Here is a 15,255-nt window from a genome sequence, read left to right as displayed (position 1 = left end):
ATCCAAGCTGGGATTCGAACACGGGACCCCTGGCAAGAAACAAAGAGGGGGAAGAACTGGAAATAGAGGGGAACGGCTGGAAGGAGATAGATTTCGATTGATTTAGTTTATTTTACTTCGCGTTTTGTGCCTCTTGGCTAATTTGCGAAGATGGGGATGAGTGATGAAATGATGAAATTGATGAATGGACATTCACAAACAACCAAGCCCGACCAGGATTCGAACCCGGGACCCTTGGCGTCGCAGCGCCATGTGCGGAAGGAGATAGAGGAAGGGCTTGAGAGAGAGGGGGTGTAAAATTAAAAGGGAATAGAGATAGGGATAGAAGAAGGGTTGGAAAGAAAGTGGAGGGGAGAGATAAGATAGATCGGAACTGAAAAAAAAACTACTAAATTACAATATAGGCCTACTGTATATCTATCCAATGGAAATTTTCTGGCATTGCTCTTGAGCATTTAACTCAGAGGAAGATAATAGCAAGACATGGTTACAGCAGTTTTGCTGTGAGAAAAACCACGTGCTGTATTTCCCACCACCTGATAATATACTCTGACGTATTGAACAAGAGGAAAAGAGCCGCGTGCCCCTTCACAACTCTCATTCGCCGCCTATAATGATGACCGAGTTACAGTTCAAGAAAGGAAGTGATGAATTTCCAAGGAAAAGATTACAAGAAAATTGCGCAATGAGCATTTGACTACAACAAAAGAATGATAAATAGAAATAGAAACTTCGTTGCTACCAAGCAGGGGTTTTGAAAATACCCAAGACCAGTGTGATGTCATTCGTTAAAAATGTGACGCAATCATATAATTGTTCCTCTTATTAGACGACATGACATAATTCAATATTGTAGTAGTAAAAAATGTCCATTGTAGGGAATTCCAATGTGATGATATAATATTGGAACCCGGAACAGAAAGAGGTATTTAATTTATAACATTAATAAAAATACCACACTTACTCTAAAAATTATAAATTTCTTGTACAAACCCTTGTCATTGAAAAACTTTACAAATATAAACAAATTATTATTATTATTTTTAGAATATAACAAATAAAGCAAAGATTCTTCTTGTTTCGTAAGCGGGGCAGAACGATGGTACCCTGTAATATGTCAGTTTATGATGAACACAATTCACAAGTCAGTACAACTTCTAGTGTGGTTGGAGAAGTGGTACAATATTTCACTTCTGGTGCAGAACATGCCCTTTGAAGTAAATTCATTCCCGAATGTAAAACGTCCGAGATCCCAAATTTTTATGCTCTCGTTCGTCTATCAAAATGGTGATTATGACGAAAGGTTCTATTTATCTTTCATGGTATCTTATTTTCACACACTATCAGTTTGAAACTATTATGAAAATAAGAAATTTAAGAGATTAACTGTATCATATAATTAAGTTTTGAAAGTTCCAGGATTCAGTGTTGTACCCAGAAAGCCAGAGCTGTAGCGTATATGAAGAACTGATTAACCCTTTAAGTTTCTTTTATTAGTGTGTTCATTTTTAGAAGAAATCATGTCAAGTTCACTATCTTTCAATGTAAGAGTACTAAGCTAACCTCAAATTCCACAATTGATGTATAATTATCTGACCTCCTACATAGTACAAAAAATACTGAATGTAACGTAATGAATTTTGAGCCTCTACAGTGCTAAAATGTTCATTGTTAATATGATTTAATATTTGTATATTAATTATTTATCCATGTAGCAAACGTTCGTGAAATCAAATCCAGGACATTGTGCAGGTCATCAAAATATTAGCTTTATCCTCTCGACAACGTAATGTAATTAAGATAATAATAATATAGGAGGCCAATTTTGATTTTGCAAAATAGTACATTGTTTTGAAAAAGGTCATTGAAATTCAATGTACCTTTCTCATAGACACGTGATTTCAGAAAACTTGCTTTTCCCAATTTGCACAGTTGCGATAAAGAATATGTTCAGTGAACGAATAAGAACAGTTGGAAAACTCTGCTCACAATGTATTAATCTACAGAGCATTCCCTGACATTCGCTACGAGACTGAGGAAAGCGGCCCGGCGTCAACGATTGTCTTTTCCGGTGAACGGGTCCGTGACAGTCGCACGCTACAGTCTATTTTCTTCGCTCTCCCTGCCTTCGCTCTCTTTCCCTATCTGTTGACGTTGCAGACTGACGCCAGTATAATCCTCCCTCGGAAGTTGTGTTGTGTCGTGTCCGTGTGTTGAAGATTGTGGCTTAATATGGCACCACGAAAGTTTACATTACAACAAAGGATTTATCTTGTCGAGTGTTACTTCGAAAAGAGGAATTGTGGAGAAGTGCGACGACGTTTTGCAACGAAATTTCCTGGTGTTCCCGTTCCACATAGGACCACTATATTAAACCTCGTAAAAAAGTTTAGAGTAACAGGGTCAGTTCTGAATAAAAGTGGAAAGAAAAACCCACGTGTACTTACTGAGAAAAAACTCAGTGAGAGAGGACAAAGGTTTGAACAGTCTCCTCGGAAATCCATCCACCGCCTCTCACAAGAAACTAGTGCATTAAAAACCACAGCATTTAGAGCCGCTAAAATTCTTACATTTATGGGGAAATCTAAAAAGTAAAGTATACGAAGACAATCCGCACACCATCCGTGAGTTAAAAGAGTACTGTACGAGAAATTGGGAGGATTACAGTAGACGAACTTGCACGTGTAAATGCCAATTTCCTTCGGAGATGCCAGGAATACACTGCAGCAGAGGGACATCACTTTCAACACATTCTGTAGTCAAGGTTAGTACACAATATGAAAACTGTAATATTAATAGCAGACTCTAGCGACTGTCGCGGACCCCGTTCACCGGAAAAGACAAGTACTGACGCCGGACCGAGTCTCGTAGCGAATGTCGGGGAATGCTCTGTATGTAGTGTTCAGTTCATGGCAACAATAATAGCCTATCTGTGCATAAAGTGGATTTAAAACAAACTCAAAGTCGCAAAGTCAAACTCTGAAAGTCAATAAATCTAAAATTAAAGTAAATTTAGTTTAGGTAAAATTTTCGGTATCGTATCTAAGTCTCTGACACTAAGTGTAGTCTCGATTTTCACAAGATTCGTTTATTTATTTATTTTTTACTTAGTATTTGAATTACTATTTTTTATATTTAAAAAAACTGTCTCGGCACTGTTCCTATTCTGTACCGAAAGATTAGGAATCCGATCATGGGAGCAATCTGAAAGTGGCCATAGAAAGTTTACCTACAAACCTCTTGCAGAAACTATCCCCCCCTCCCTGCCGCACTGACCTGTGTGTGTGTTTATATTTCTTGGTTCCTGTCGTACGCACTGTACTCCGAGGCACTGCAGTCTTCTGTACTTCAACAGGTGTTAATTTTCGTGACAATGGAACCAATCTCTTTCCCATCCGCATCTTCATTATCGCCTGACATGACGTGGGCTTTCTCTTGAAATGTTCAACTCCTGTAATGTACGTCAAGGTCAAGATTCTTGTCTTGCTTGGCTACTGCAGATCCTAGAGAAGTATACGTGTATAACAAAACGCGCACTTTCCCCGAGTGTTAATTAATGTCCATGACTTCGGTACAACGCAAACGGATGTCATGCCTACCTATTTCTATAAAATTCACATATCTTGTCTGCGGTAAGTGAAAGTCAAAGTATTAATGGTAAATTGCGAGCCTGTGCTGCGGGTTCCACATATTCATGGTAAAATTTCCATTTTTCGAGGGTTCGTAGCGTCGAAACGAGGCATCAAGCCGCTTTTGCCTAAAATACCTCTATGCACTGTGGAAGTTTGCGCGGTGACACGCTGTGTATGTTGCTTTGTATTATATATATTTGAGGACATGACCAAAACTTGCCTTTCGAGACCGGTACGAGTACCAGATGGCATATGGCAATTTTTTTTAGTCTGTGGGTTTTTGAATGAAGGGAATATATGACTACCTTTAATACGTTGCTACTGTGGTACACAATAACATACTACCAGGTGTTTTGCCCGCAATTGTGGCAGAAAGCCTGTGTGACGTCATAAATCCAAGATGGCTACCGCTTCATGCACTAACTAAGAAAATCCACCATAACTCCTTTAATAGTGGTTTTGGAAAATATTTTATACATACATGTTTTGTTCATAATTGAAAAAGAAACAAAATTGATTCTTACAGTTTTTTCATATCTCGCACTCTTATGGAGATATATCTAGTGAAACTATTTCGTGCCCTTTTCTGCAAGGATTCTCTGCATATATTTTACACTTTACTCGATATTCTGGCTTATAAAGGGGGAAAATTACTGCCTGTGATATTTTGTTATGCCTACTATTGTGGCGTATTGCCTGGGTGACATCATACATCCAAGATGGCTACCTCTGCAGACATTAACAAACCAAAACGACCAAATCTCCTTTCCTTAACTCCTTTAGGAGTAATTTTGACCATTCGTAAGTTTGTTCTGTATGTATGGAGGATTATTTCATTTGGAGGCATGCAATAATTTATTACAGTGTGCCAGAAACCACACATGACGTCCGAAATCCAAAATGGCCGCCTTGGAGGTTCTGCACATGATCTGATATACTGTCCATATCCTGATCTAGATTTCGATTATCAGATTTTTCCACAGGCATTTTCTGTTAATAATTAAAAATTGAAAAATATTATCATAATTTTTATAATTACAGTAGTGTCCAAAAGTTAAGCATAACCAAGATTTGAGAAAATGTTTTATTAATAAAGTGACAGAACTGCATAAAACAGTGAAAATTAATCAAAACGTTATATGGAATACAATAGAGCAGATTGCATGAAATTAACAATTGTTTTTTAGTGCAAAGACACACATGCAAAAAATAAGAAAATAGAAGATACTTCCTTGACGAAAAAAAGAGGCTTGTATGGGATGAAGTTACCCCTAACAGCTACACAACCTTGCAACGACGTAGCACGTTATTTACAAGGTGGTTCAAGAGTTCTACAGGCAGCTGGTTCCATTTCCCATGAAGAGGAGTGCGGAGCTCTGGAAATGTCTTTGGTGGAGGATCGCGAGCTAACTCGTCTACTTAAGACACTGCAGGATTTATGTCTGGGGACCTTGGTGGCTAGTCCATGCGGTGGATTTATTCACCTTCAAGAAAGACATCCACCAATTTGGTTGCATTATCATCTTATCATCCTTGAAGATGAAGTCTTGGCCGACTGCGCCTCTGAAAAGTCGCACATGTTGTTGGAGTACCTCGTTTCTGTGCCTCTGGGCAGTAAGAGTACCTCCAGCAAAGACGTGCAGCTCTGTATGTCCATTGAGCATGATGTCTTCCCATACCAGTATTCCATCTCGACCAAACTAATCCCTCTCCACGATATTCCTTCGACTAAATCGTGTTCAAGGTTCTCTCCAGATGAATGTGCGACGGGAATCATTTCATCTATTTCATCTTATAATTCATTTTCATCTTTGAAATTTGCCAAAAGAAGCAGAAACTAGAAGTAAAATAAATCAATGATTTTTTTTCATTGTCATCTTGTTCAAGATTTGCAAGAGATTCAAGCACATCATCTGCGCCATCAAATGCGTTCAACAACCACTTTCTTGCCTTCTCTGCAAGTACAAACACAAACTGGGATACCATTAATAGTTAGTGTGAACGCTGCCACCAAAGTGACCCTCACACCTTTCACCAGGAGCAGTTACTTCCAAGTATTGGAGTGAAATGCAAGAATAAAAGAAACATCAAAATCTACCCAGGCCAATAGGCTGTTGAATGGAGAAAGAAGAAAATGAGAATGACAAAAAGATCATTCTTGTCATATTCACACTACCTAGAACTTCAGAGAAGATTACAGTTGACATGTGGTTGCGGAAAGAGGAAATGTTCATGCATATGCCAGGATCGGTCCCTGCGACGTACTGAACTGTGTCTTTCTAGTGCAGATGAAGAAAAGTGTGAAAACAATGACTTACAGGACAGAGACTCAGATCAGCGTGACGAGGAATTTGAATAAAGTTACTGTATTGATGACATGATATTTCCCAAATGATTACAACCACTTTTAATCCTGATGACAGGTGAGCTGCTTAAATTTCAAAAGACAATGCGGTATTCACTCCTTTACTGTAATATTTATAATAATAGTAATGATAATGATAATTAATATTTTCCCCTTGTTATTTATAACAGAAAATGCTTCTGGAAAATATGATCAACGAACTCTAAATCAGGTTATGGACAGTATTTCATGTGCAGAACCTCCAAGGCGGCCATCTTGGATTTGGGAAGTCATGTATGGTCTCTGACACATTATCCAGCAAAACACCTGTAGTAATTCATGATTGCATGCCTTCAAATGAAAGCATGCTCCATACATGTCTTCCCTTCGTGTAAAAACAGAACAAACTTACAAATTGTCAAATTAATCCTAAACAAGTTAAGGAGATATGGTCGTTTTTGTTTGTTAATGTCTACAGAGGCTGCCATCTTGGATGTATGATGACACGAAGGCAATACGCCACAATAGTAGGCATCAACAAAATATCACAGGCAGTAATTTTCCCCCTTTATATGCCAGAATGTCAAGTAAAGTGTAAAATATGCAGAGAATCCTTGCAGAAAAGGGCACGAAATAGTTTCACTAGATATATCTCCATAAGAGTGCGAGATATGAAAAAACTAAGAATCATTTTTTTTCCTTTTTTAATTCTGAACAAAGCATGTATGTATAAAATATTTTCCAAAACCACTATTAAAGGAGTTATGATGGATTTTGTTAGTGCATGAAGCGGTAGCCATCTTGGATTTATGACGTCACACAGGCCTTCTGCCACAATTGCGAGCAAAACACCTGGTAGCAGGGGCGGCCGCTCATAAGGACGATACGGACGCCGCACTGCCGTGTGCAACCACAAGTGAACAAACATTACATTAACATTTATATATTAGCTTTTACAATGTCTGAATTGCAAATATTACATTGCTTATAGATCGTTGGTTAGTCGGTTCTGTATTCAATCTTCCGCGACAATTGCGAAGTTTGCACGCCACCGTGCGGAAGAATACGCAACTTGGAGAGAAATGTGGCGGGGCGCCGTCCTCCCACCTTACGAGACGTAGAGCTATCTCAAGCGCGGTCGTGAGTGGAAAAAGGCGAGGGAACTGGGGGAATAACACGCGCGGGATCTGTGGCTGGGAGGACGGAGGGTTTGTCGTCCGAAACCCACCCCCTAGACGAAACTGGCCCTCTCTCCGGAGAACGGTAAACAATGAAGAGTTGCCAGAAGCAATGAAGTTAACATAAGAAAGAAAATTACCAACCGTTGAAAAATATCATTCTGTATTCCATAATCTTATTCTCTTATGACATAAGAGTAGAGCAATAAATAATGCAATTTCCAATGAGGAAAGAAAATATAGGTAACTGAAAATGTACAGACTCTTTCTTGATTTTTGTTATTTACTGTCGCTTTCTGCTACTTTTCGGTAATCACGATGATGAGGATGAGTGATGATATAATGAAACTGATGGAGGGGCATTCACAAAGAACACACATACCCATGCCGGGATTCGAACCCAGGAGCTGTGGCTTTGTAATGCGGTATGCTAGCCACGGAAGTCGGCTATAGATTCTTCTTACACGCAAAATTATCATATATATGCGTTGTATTTTTTCTGAGTTTAGTGAAAAGTACATTTGGATTACAATGATGTGGAGTACATCATGTAGATTTAATTAGATGTTTTGATTAGCACGTTCGAAAAAAATCCTGATAATGTGACAAGACGGACGTTAAATAAATCAGAAACTTGTCATCTAAAGTCACCAAGAGCCGCTACAGGAACCTGTGAATTAAAAATTTCTTAAAATTTGGCAAAATTGTCTGGCAACCCCGAAGCAATAAAACGACCGGATGGGAAGACGATAGTATTGACACTTGTTGTTTCTTCGTTTTCCATGGAAAAGTGAAGCTTTTTCGGTACTTGTGTGCTATAGTTGTGCATTTGTCTATATTCCTTGATTTGTCGCGATGAACAGTGTGGAGAAATTGTTGGTGCGAAGTTTTTCTACCAGAAGTCTGGATGAAAAATAAACATAAAAAACATAGGCCGAATTTGAATCTAGAACAAATGTCAAAGAAGGGAGGGCGTGAGTTCACTCGCAAATTTCACGTTGAAGGACAAAAGCATTAATTACAAGCATGTCTGAAGAAGATTTCTGGTAAGTTTGAAGTTTTTACTGTAGAGCTTCTGGTAACGCAGATATCACCTATCCAGTGAGATATTTATTTTGGTGCCCTATTTCACATATCAATTAGTCATGTTGGGCAGGAAACTTTTTCTGTGTAACTTTTTTACTAGAAATTTTCACGATCAATGCACGTAAATTTTCGTCATTGTGCTTATCAAGTTGTGTAAAAATTAATATCCTCTCTTCTGAATTTTCCCCTCTGTTAAACGACTAAATCTGTTAGAATTCTATTTCTTCTTCCATCTTCTTTTATTAATTTATTATAATATGTGCAAACGTGTAAAACATGATATTCAGTAAACACGAACGTATCAATTTCTTATCACGTTGGCTGTTATACGAAATTCATCATTTAAACTCACATTACTAGTAGCAAATTTGTGCGGCCCCCGTGGCGGAGTGGTTAGCACATCGCGCTAATACGCAAGGAGTCCCGGGTTCGAATCCCGACCTGGGCATGGATGTTTGTGAGTGTCTATTCATCAATTTCATCATATCACTCATCCCCATCTTCGCAAATTAGCCAAAAGTAGCACAAAAGGCGAAGTAAAATAAAGCAAATCAATAGAGCAAATTTGTGAGTTATCGCCCCTCCACTTTGGTTCACCACGAGCCGCCACTGCCTGGTAGTACGTTATTGTGTACCACACTAGCAACGTATTACCGGTAGTCATATATTCCCTTCATTCAAAAGCCCACGGGATTACAAATGCCCCTGGACTATAATTATAAATCTAGTCGAGACAGATTCTGTCAAGTCTCGTCTCGATATCACCCCATATTTTATTACCCAGGAATATTTCACAAACTTAACTGTTACTTTTCTGCAACAACACATTTGGAATCAGGGTTGTTAAAGATCCAGGAACACATAAATTCTAATGGGTTCTATTGGGTTCCGCAACAGGACCAACATTTTTTCTCACACAATTTAAATTCGGTCCAAGTTGCGTAGTTGCATTGAAAAAACGTTTTCTGGATCGTATTTAAATTGGTCCGGAAAAAAGGTTCCTGGACCGCATTTAAAATGATCCGGAATAAAGGTCCCTGGACCGTATTTAAGCTGATCCGGAAAAATGGTTCCTGGACCGATATAAAGGTTCTTTATAGTACAGAACTCCTTTACGCTTGCTGATTTCCTCTCTTGGGCTGGAATTGAATATATTTAAAATTCCTGGACCCTTAAAAACCCTGCTTAGAATTGTACAGTCACGGACACTTCTGGGTTGTCATGATTCCATTGAAAGTCAATGGGATTGTTACAATCCATAAGTGTCCACGACTGTAGAACTTATTGGCTTGCATACGGAAATTACTAGCTGTACTATCATGTGTGTGTTTTGATATGTGTTTTCCAAGGCATACGTACATCACGATTCTCAGATGATTACAGTTCTTTGGAGATAAGATAAGACTGATAGGGTAGTGAAAGGATCCAGGACGATCTGACCTCGGGGGCAAAGTTTGCACTCTGTATGTACATCTACGTTTCGAGAAAATGAAAATTCTCAATTTTTGCATGCATCTACCGGGCTATTAAGCACATTTTCCGGTTTTTACAGAAAAAATTCAAACTTTTAAGAGTCCTTACTTTCCCATTGTATATTATTCTTAAACTTTCACATTTCTCAGGACTTTCCCGAGTTTCTCGTCTATACAGTTGAATCATGCAAAACTACAATGACGGAGCTGCCTTCGAAAACAGATAATCCATAGATACATTTGGACTTCTCAGCACGGTTGTTCAAAGTCCAGGAATTCTTAATAAATTCAATTCCGGTCCAGTAGAGAAAATCAGCAAGCGTAAATGGGTTCGGGACCGTAAAGAACCTTTTTATCTGTAAAGTATTTCAATTCGGTCCAGAAACCCTTCTTCCGGATCAATTTAAATAAGGTCCAAGTTTGGTATTGAAATGAAACAATACGCAACTAACTTGGACAGAATTTAAATTGTGCGAGGAAAAAGGTTCCGGTGTTGTCACGGAACCCAATAGAACCCATTAGAATTTATGAGTTCCTGGATCTTGAACAATCTTGCTTCTCAAGTGTTTCCCTCTACTGTTGTTCTATTAGATGGTACAGTCATGGACACTGCTAGGTTGTAACGATTCCACTGAAAGTCAATGTATTCATTACAACCCTGCAGTCTCCGTGACTGTACAATCACAAACGTACATGGACGACACAACATGAACCCCACAGCTCTGAATCCTGGCGCCAGAGCCTCGCAAAGATGCAAAACGCAGTCCAAGGTGTACTACGTGGAAGGGAGGTTGACATTTCGACGTCTTTAGAAAGGGTTGCGGAGCGAATTTACAATACCGGACCCCTCCCAGATTTTTGTAATATTTCGCATACTCACCAATTGAGGCCTCCTAATAACAAATTTGAAGTTAAAATTTGGGTGTCACGTGTAGAAATTGCAAAATAAGCTAAATTGATTGGTCCGTGCGTGATCGGAACAGACATGCAGGATTGCTCATTTTTACGGAAAGATTTTGTGTTTCCAATACCTAAAAAACGAAATATACATTCCTGACATTACTACGACCCCAAATTTTAACTATGCTTGCCTTGCCTAGCCTAACCTAACCTTACCGAGAATGGTCAGTGGGGCTATCCGCGAATGGTTTTGGCTAATTGTGATAACGGACCGATAAAAATCTTATTTTCGTAGCTTTTTAACGGCAAACGTTCTTCATCGAAGACGCCATTTTCGTATCCTGCAATTTTACGATCGATACAATGTTGCCAAACTTACCTGTAATCAACAACGTTTTTACTGTTCTCTTCTGCCATTCTTACACGATCCATGCTCTCCAAGTATGAAATCAACAGTTTGGCAACGCTGTAGACAGCGTAACTAATTGCGAACGTCAATTGTTCATATCAACAAATATGGTTCCCATACTTGTATACGGAGAATCTTGCGAGAATAGAAAAGCTTATTTTACAACTTCTACACGTTAATGAACAATTTCTACACCTCACCGGGAGGGTTGGCAGTCTAAACGTGAGGAACAATAAGAAACCAGTACGATGTTAAACACGCGAATTAACTTGTCAAATTGCACTGGATTTGAAGCGGAAAAGTTCATCAAGCTTACCTTTTCTCTGCAACTGTTGCAACAGTCAACAAGACACATCTAGCAGACTCCACCCCATGATTATCGCCAGGGTTAAGCACCAGAAGAAATATCACACGACACAAGACATGGTGGGGGCAAAAAGACTTGTAGCACGAAATAAAACAGAAACGTTGAAATGACCGCAGCTCGTTTTCGCCTGTTCTGCCTTCCGTCGCACAACACAATATTCTGAGCATGTTTGGCGAGGGTGGGTGGAACGATGAATGGTTTCTTATCAGTGACGTCACTAACCTTGAATGCTTTGACTGAAAACAGAGCCAGCTCGCTTTTTTTGCCTCCCAGATGAGACGCTAACTCGTTCAGTTCGGGGCGTTTATTCTTTTTTTTTTCTATCTCATTGTATCACTGCTACAGAAAGTGTAAGCCGTACTCGAGAACAAACATTCCTGACACCACAGAAAGCATCGGGGTGCACTACAATGTGCTTCTTACATAACCATGTTTTGCTCAAGAACTCTACGGATGGTCTTGTGTAATCTCCCGCAATGGTAATGCAACAGACACTGCTCCATTTATTTTTCATTTTGAATTACACCTCGTGAGCAAGGGGTGTCCTGGGTCATACTCTAAAACAGTGACTTTTGTTATTTAGCATCGCTTTTCTGCCACTTTTGGCTAATCGCGATGATGAGGATGACAAGGAAATTATAAAGAAACACGAAGAACACCCATGTCCAGGCCGGAATTCGAAACCGGGGTCCAGGGCGCCGTAGCGCACTGTACTAACCACTCAGCCACGGAGGTCGGCTTAAGACAGTGTTTGGAAAATTACTTTAAGAAGTGCTTTCTACCCCCACCCGTGAGTTTACCCATAATTTTCCTTCTGGGGCGTGGAGTTAAAAATGTATGTCCAAAATTGGCACTTGTGGAAAATTTTAGGAGGGTGTTACAATTTAGGAGGAGTCTTAGGCGTGTGTGGATAAATCACCAACCACACTCAAACAGCGTATATCAAAAATTTTCAGCAAGAAACACACGGAAATAAAGAAAACCAACAGAGGAAAATATCGAGAGAAATTTAGATAGAAAGTAATGAGAGCCTGGATGTTCAGGCACTGAAAAGTATTAAAAATGGGAGGCAAAAAGGCAACGAAAAATTTAAAAAAAAGGGGCAGTGTATGTCGAAAAAAAGGCAGTCAAGTTTCAGAAAGAGGCAGTGAAAATTGAAGAAGAGGCATTAAAAGTTGAAGAGAAGGACTTAAATTCTTCTTAAATCTTTAAAAATGTGTTTACAAATAATAATTTCAATAACAAGGGTTATTGACAAACGAAATCAAATAGAAGAGAAATATAATTTTAAAAAATACCTTGCCAGAATGACAAAAGAGGCAAAAATGTTTGAAAAAGGCAGCGTAAGGTGAAATAGGCAAAAAAAAAGGCAACAAAGTATTGTTCAGAATGTTAAGAACCTTCGGATCGGTGTACTTTTGTGTTCAATTTTTGTCTACCAGCGTCGGAAACGAATTGGCATTTCGCCTAAAATCCGGGCTCTAGCTAATAAGCATGGAAGGAAAGATGGAAAACAAAGAAAGAAAGAAAAAAATGCATACAAGACATTGATACAAAGAGAATTGGAAAAAAAGGAAGGGAGAGAAAGAGAAGGAAGCAAAATACAGAGAGAAACAGAGGATGAAAGGTACGAAAATGGAAAGGGAAAAATAAATAAATAGATTGGGGAGAAAGAAATGAAGAGATAGAAAACATAGTAGAAAAAGAAGGAAGCAAAAATAGAGAGAGGAACAGAGGATGAAAGATACGAAAAGGGTGGGAAGGGAATCTTAGTATGCATAACTACCGAAGCCAACCCCCCCCCCCCCTTCTCACATTTTCCACCCAACCCATCCAAAGCTGTTAATCAGGGAAGTAAATGAAGCTAACATTGAGAATATAGTGACAACCGTTATTATAGGGGGAGAGACCGAGGGGGGGGGGGGGTGAGGCGCAAATAAGGAATCTGGGAACTTTCCTACACTATGTCTGGGCGAAGAGAGCAAAGAAGCTCAGTGGGGATAGTGAAAATGTGTGAAGGGGGGCTACTGAATAAATAAAGCTGAGAAAATTTAGGAATCACCCAGGTAACAGTGCAAGTGTAGTGAAAGAATGGAAATGAAAGAGGGTGTTTGTGAAATCCCAAGCAGTGTGAATGTGGAAGTAGACAGGAGGATGGGTGAAGGAAAATTGTACTAAAAATTTTTCATCCTTGTATAGTATGCACAGCTGTAAAGGCTCATACTTGAAAATAAATGTATTCTATATAAATTTAACCATCTCTCCTCCTAGCAGATGACATCAGGAAGGAGTCAAGAGGGAGGACGCCCCCTTGACAACCCCAGCGAACAAAAAAAATGCATAATCCTTCTTGGCATATATGTACCTTTTTGTATGGTACTTAGGAACGTATTATTTCTGCCCCCTCCCAGAAAATATTTCCGTCACACTGCCTCCCCTCCATTGTCCCTTTCACAGTCACTATAGATTACGTCACAAATTGGAGGCTTGCCCCCACTATCAATTTTATTATTAAATTATTAGCCAAGCCATGCCCTAATTTTTTTATATAATTTTTATTTTATTTTGGGTGTGTGGTGGTTTTATTTTTTGCCAAAACAGAACGCTGTCCTCTATTCCAGAAATATTCCCATTGAGAATTTTTTTTTCTGAGTCCACCTAAAACCTCCACTTTGCACTGTAAATACCAGGGTTGTTAAAGATACAGGAACTCATGAATTCTAGTGAGTTCCGCAACAGGCCAGGGACTTTTTTTCTCGCGCAATTAAGGTGCTGTAAAGGCCGTGGCATATCTCCCGACTGCCAGTCTCCCTCCCACAATCCTACTAGAGGTGTGGATATATTCAACCGGTAATGGGGTGACGTAGAGTCAGCACGTCGAACCCCCAACCGTTATAGGACATATCCAAGACCGGGTTACACTACTCACTCTTAGCTCCCCAACGTCCTCACGATGGCGGGTTGGCACCGGTCATATATACAGGCCGAGAACCATAGCCCAAAGCGCAGCGCCCAACGTGCGTATTGTTTCATTGAAAAAAGGTTCCTGGACCGTATTTAAATTGATCCTGAAAAAAAAAAGTTCCTGGATCATATTTAAATTGACCCGAAAAAAAAAAAAAGGTTCATGAACAGTATTTAAATTCATCTAGAAAAAAGGTTCCTGGAGCGAATTTAAACACTTTACAGATGAAAAGGTTCTTTACGGTCCAGAACGCATTTACGCTTGCTGATTTTCTCTCCTGGACCGGAATTGAATTCATATAAATTTTCTGGGCCTTTAACAGCACTGGTGAATTCAGCGGTATTGTAGGGTGACCAGACATACTCTTTTTAAGAGTATTATACTCTTTTAGAGGTTCATATACTCTATACTCTTTTCAATTTGCAAAAATCCCCAAATATACTCTTTTCCTTGCTATTTAATTTCATTCATTATTTTACGCGTAAATATGCGTTAAAATCCACAGAACGGAAGACGTCAAGATGTCAACAAACTGAGGTATTTACTCCTTGACTCAAGAATTTCCTATGAAAAATTTCAAGTGTCATTTTCATATTCCATCAACAAGCAAAACATATTTCAAATTCATTGGAATTTAATGATAATGATATTTTTGACACTTACTGTGCAATTTCAAAAGCCATTGAAAAAAATATTGAAGATTGGGGGGAAAGAAAAGAAACAATGATGGAAGTGGTGGTCAGTACAGGCTGGGTCAAATTTAAAAGTGATTGTGCCTCTTATAAAATTCTTCTTTACTCTGCCTGGTACAAATGTTGATTGTGAAATACTCTTCAGTGTTATTAAAACTTATTGGCGAGAGGAAAAAAGTACACTCCTGGTGTCAACACTCGAACAAGTAA

The 15,255-nt window shown here is 39.1% G+C and overlaps 1 protein-coding gene across 4 annotated transcripts in view; it reads right to left on the bottom strand.

The window, feature by feature from the left end:
- Positions 1–15,255, bottom strand: part of LOC146005307 (uncharacterized) — a 114,265-nt gene that overhangs the window by 59,433 nt on the left and 39,577 nt on the right. Inside the window, exon 1 of one of the 4 annotated variants that reach the window (XM_083144440.1) lies at positions 11,338–11,549. The exons of the other annotated variants lie outside the window; for them this stretch is intronic. The gene's annotated coding sequence lies outside the window, so the exon portion shown is untranslated. Of the gene's footprint in view, positions 1–11,337; positions 11,550–15,255 lie in introns of those variants that run through there. 4 annotated transcript variants of the gene reach the window in all.

The sequence above is a fragment of the Lepisma saccharinum genome, chromosome 23 (assembly GCF_977018435.1).
Source record: "Lepisma saccharinum chromosome 23, izLepSacc3.1, whole genome shotgun sequence".
Classification (NCBI taxonomy): domain Eukaryota; kingdom Metazoa; phylum Arthropoda; class Insecta; order Zygentoma; family Lepismatidae; genus Lepisma; species Lepisma saccharinum.
The sequence above is the reverse complement of the archived record's forward strand: the minus strand, read 5'-3'. Positions and strand labels throughout refer to the sequence as shown.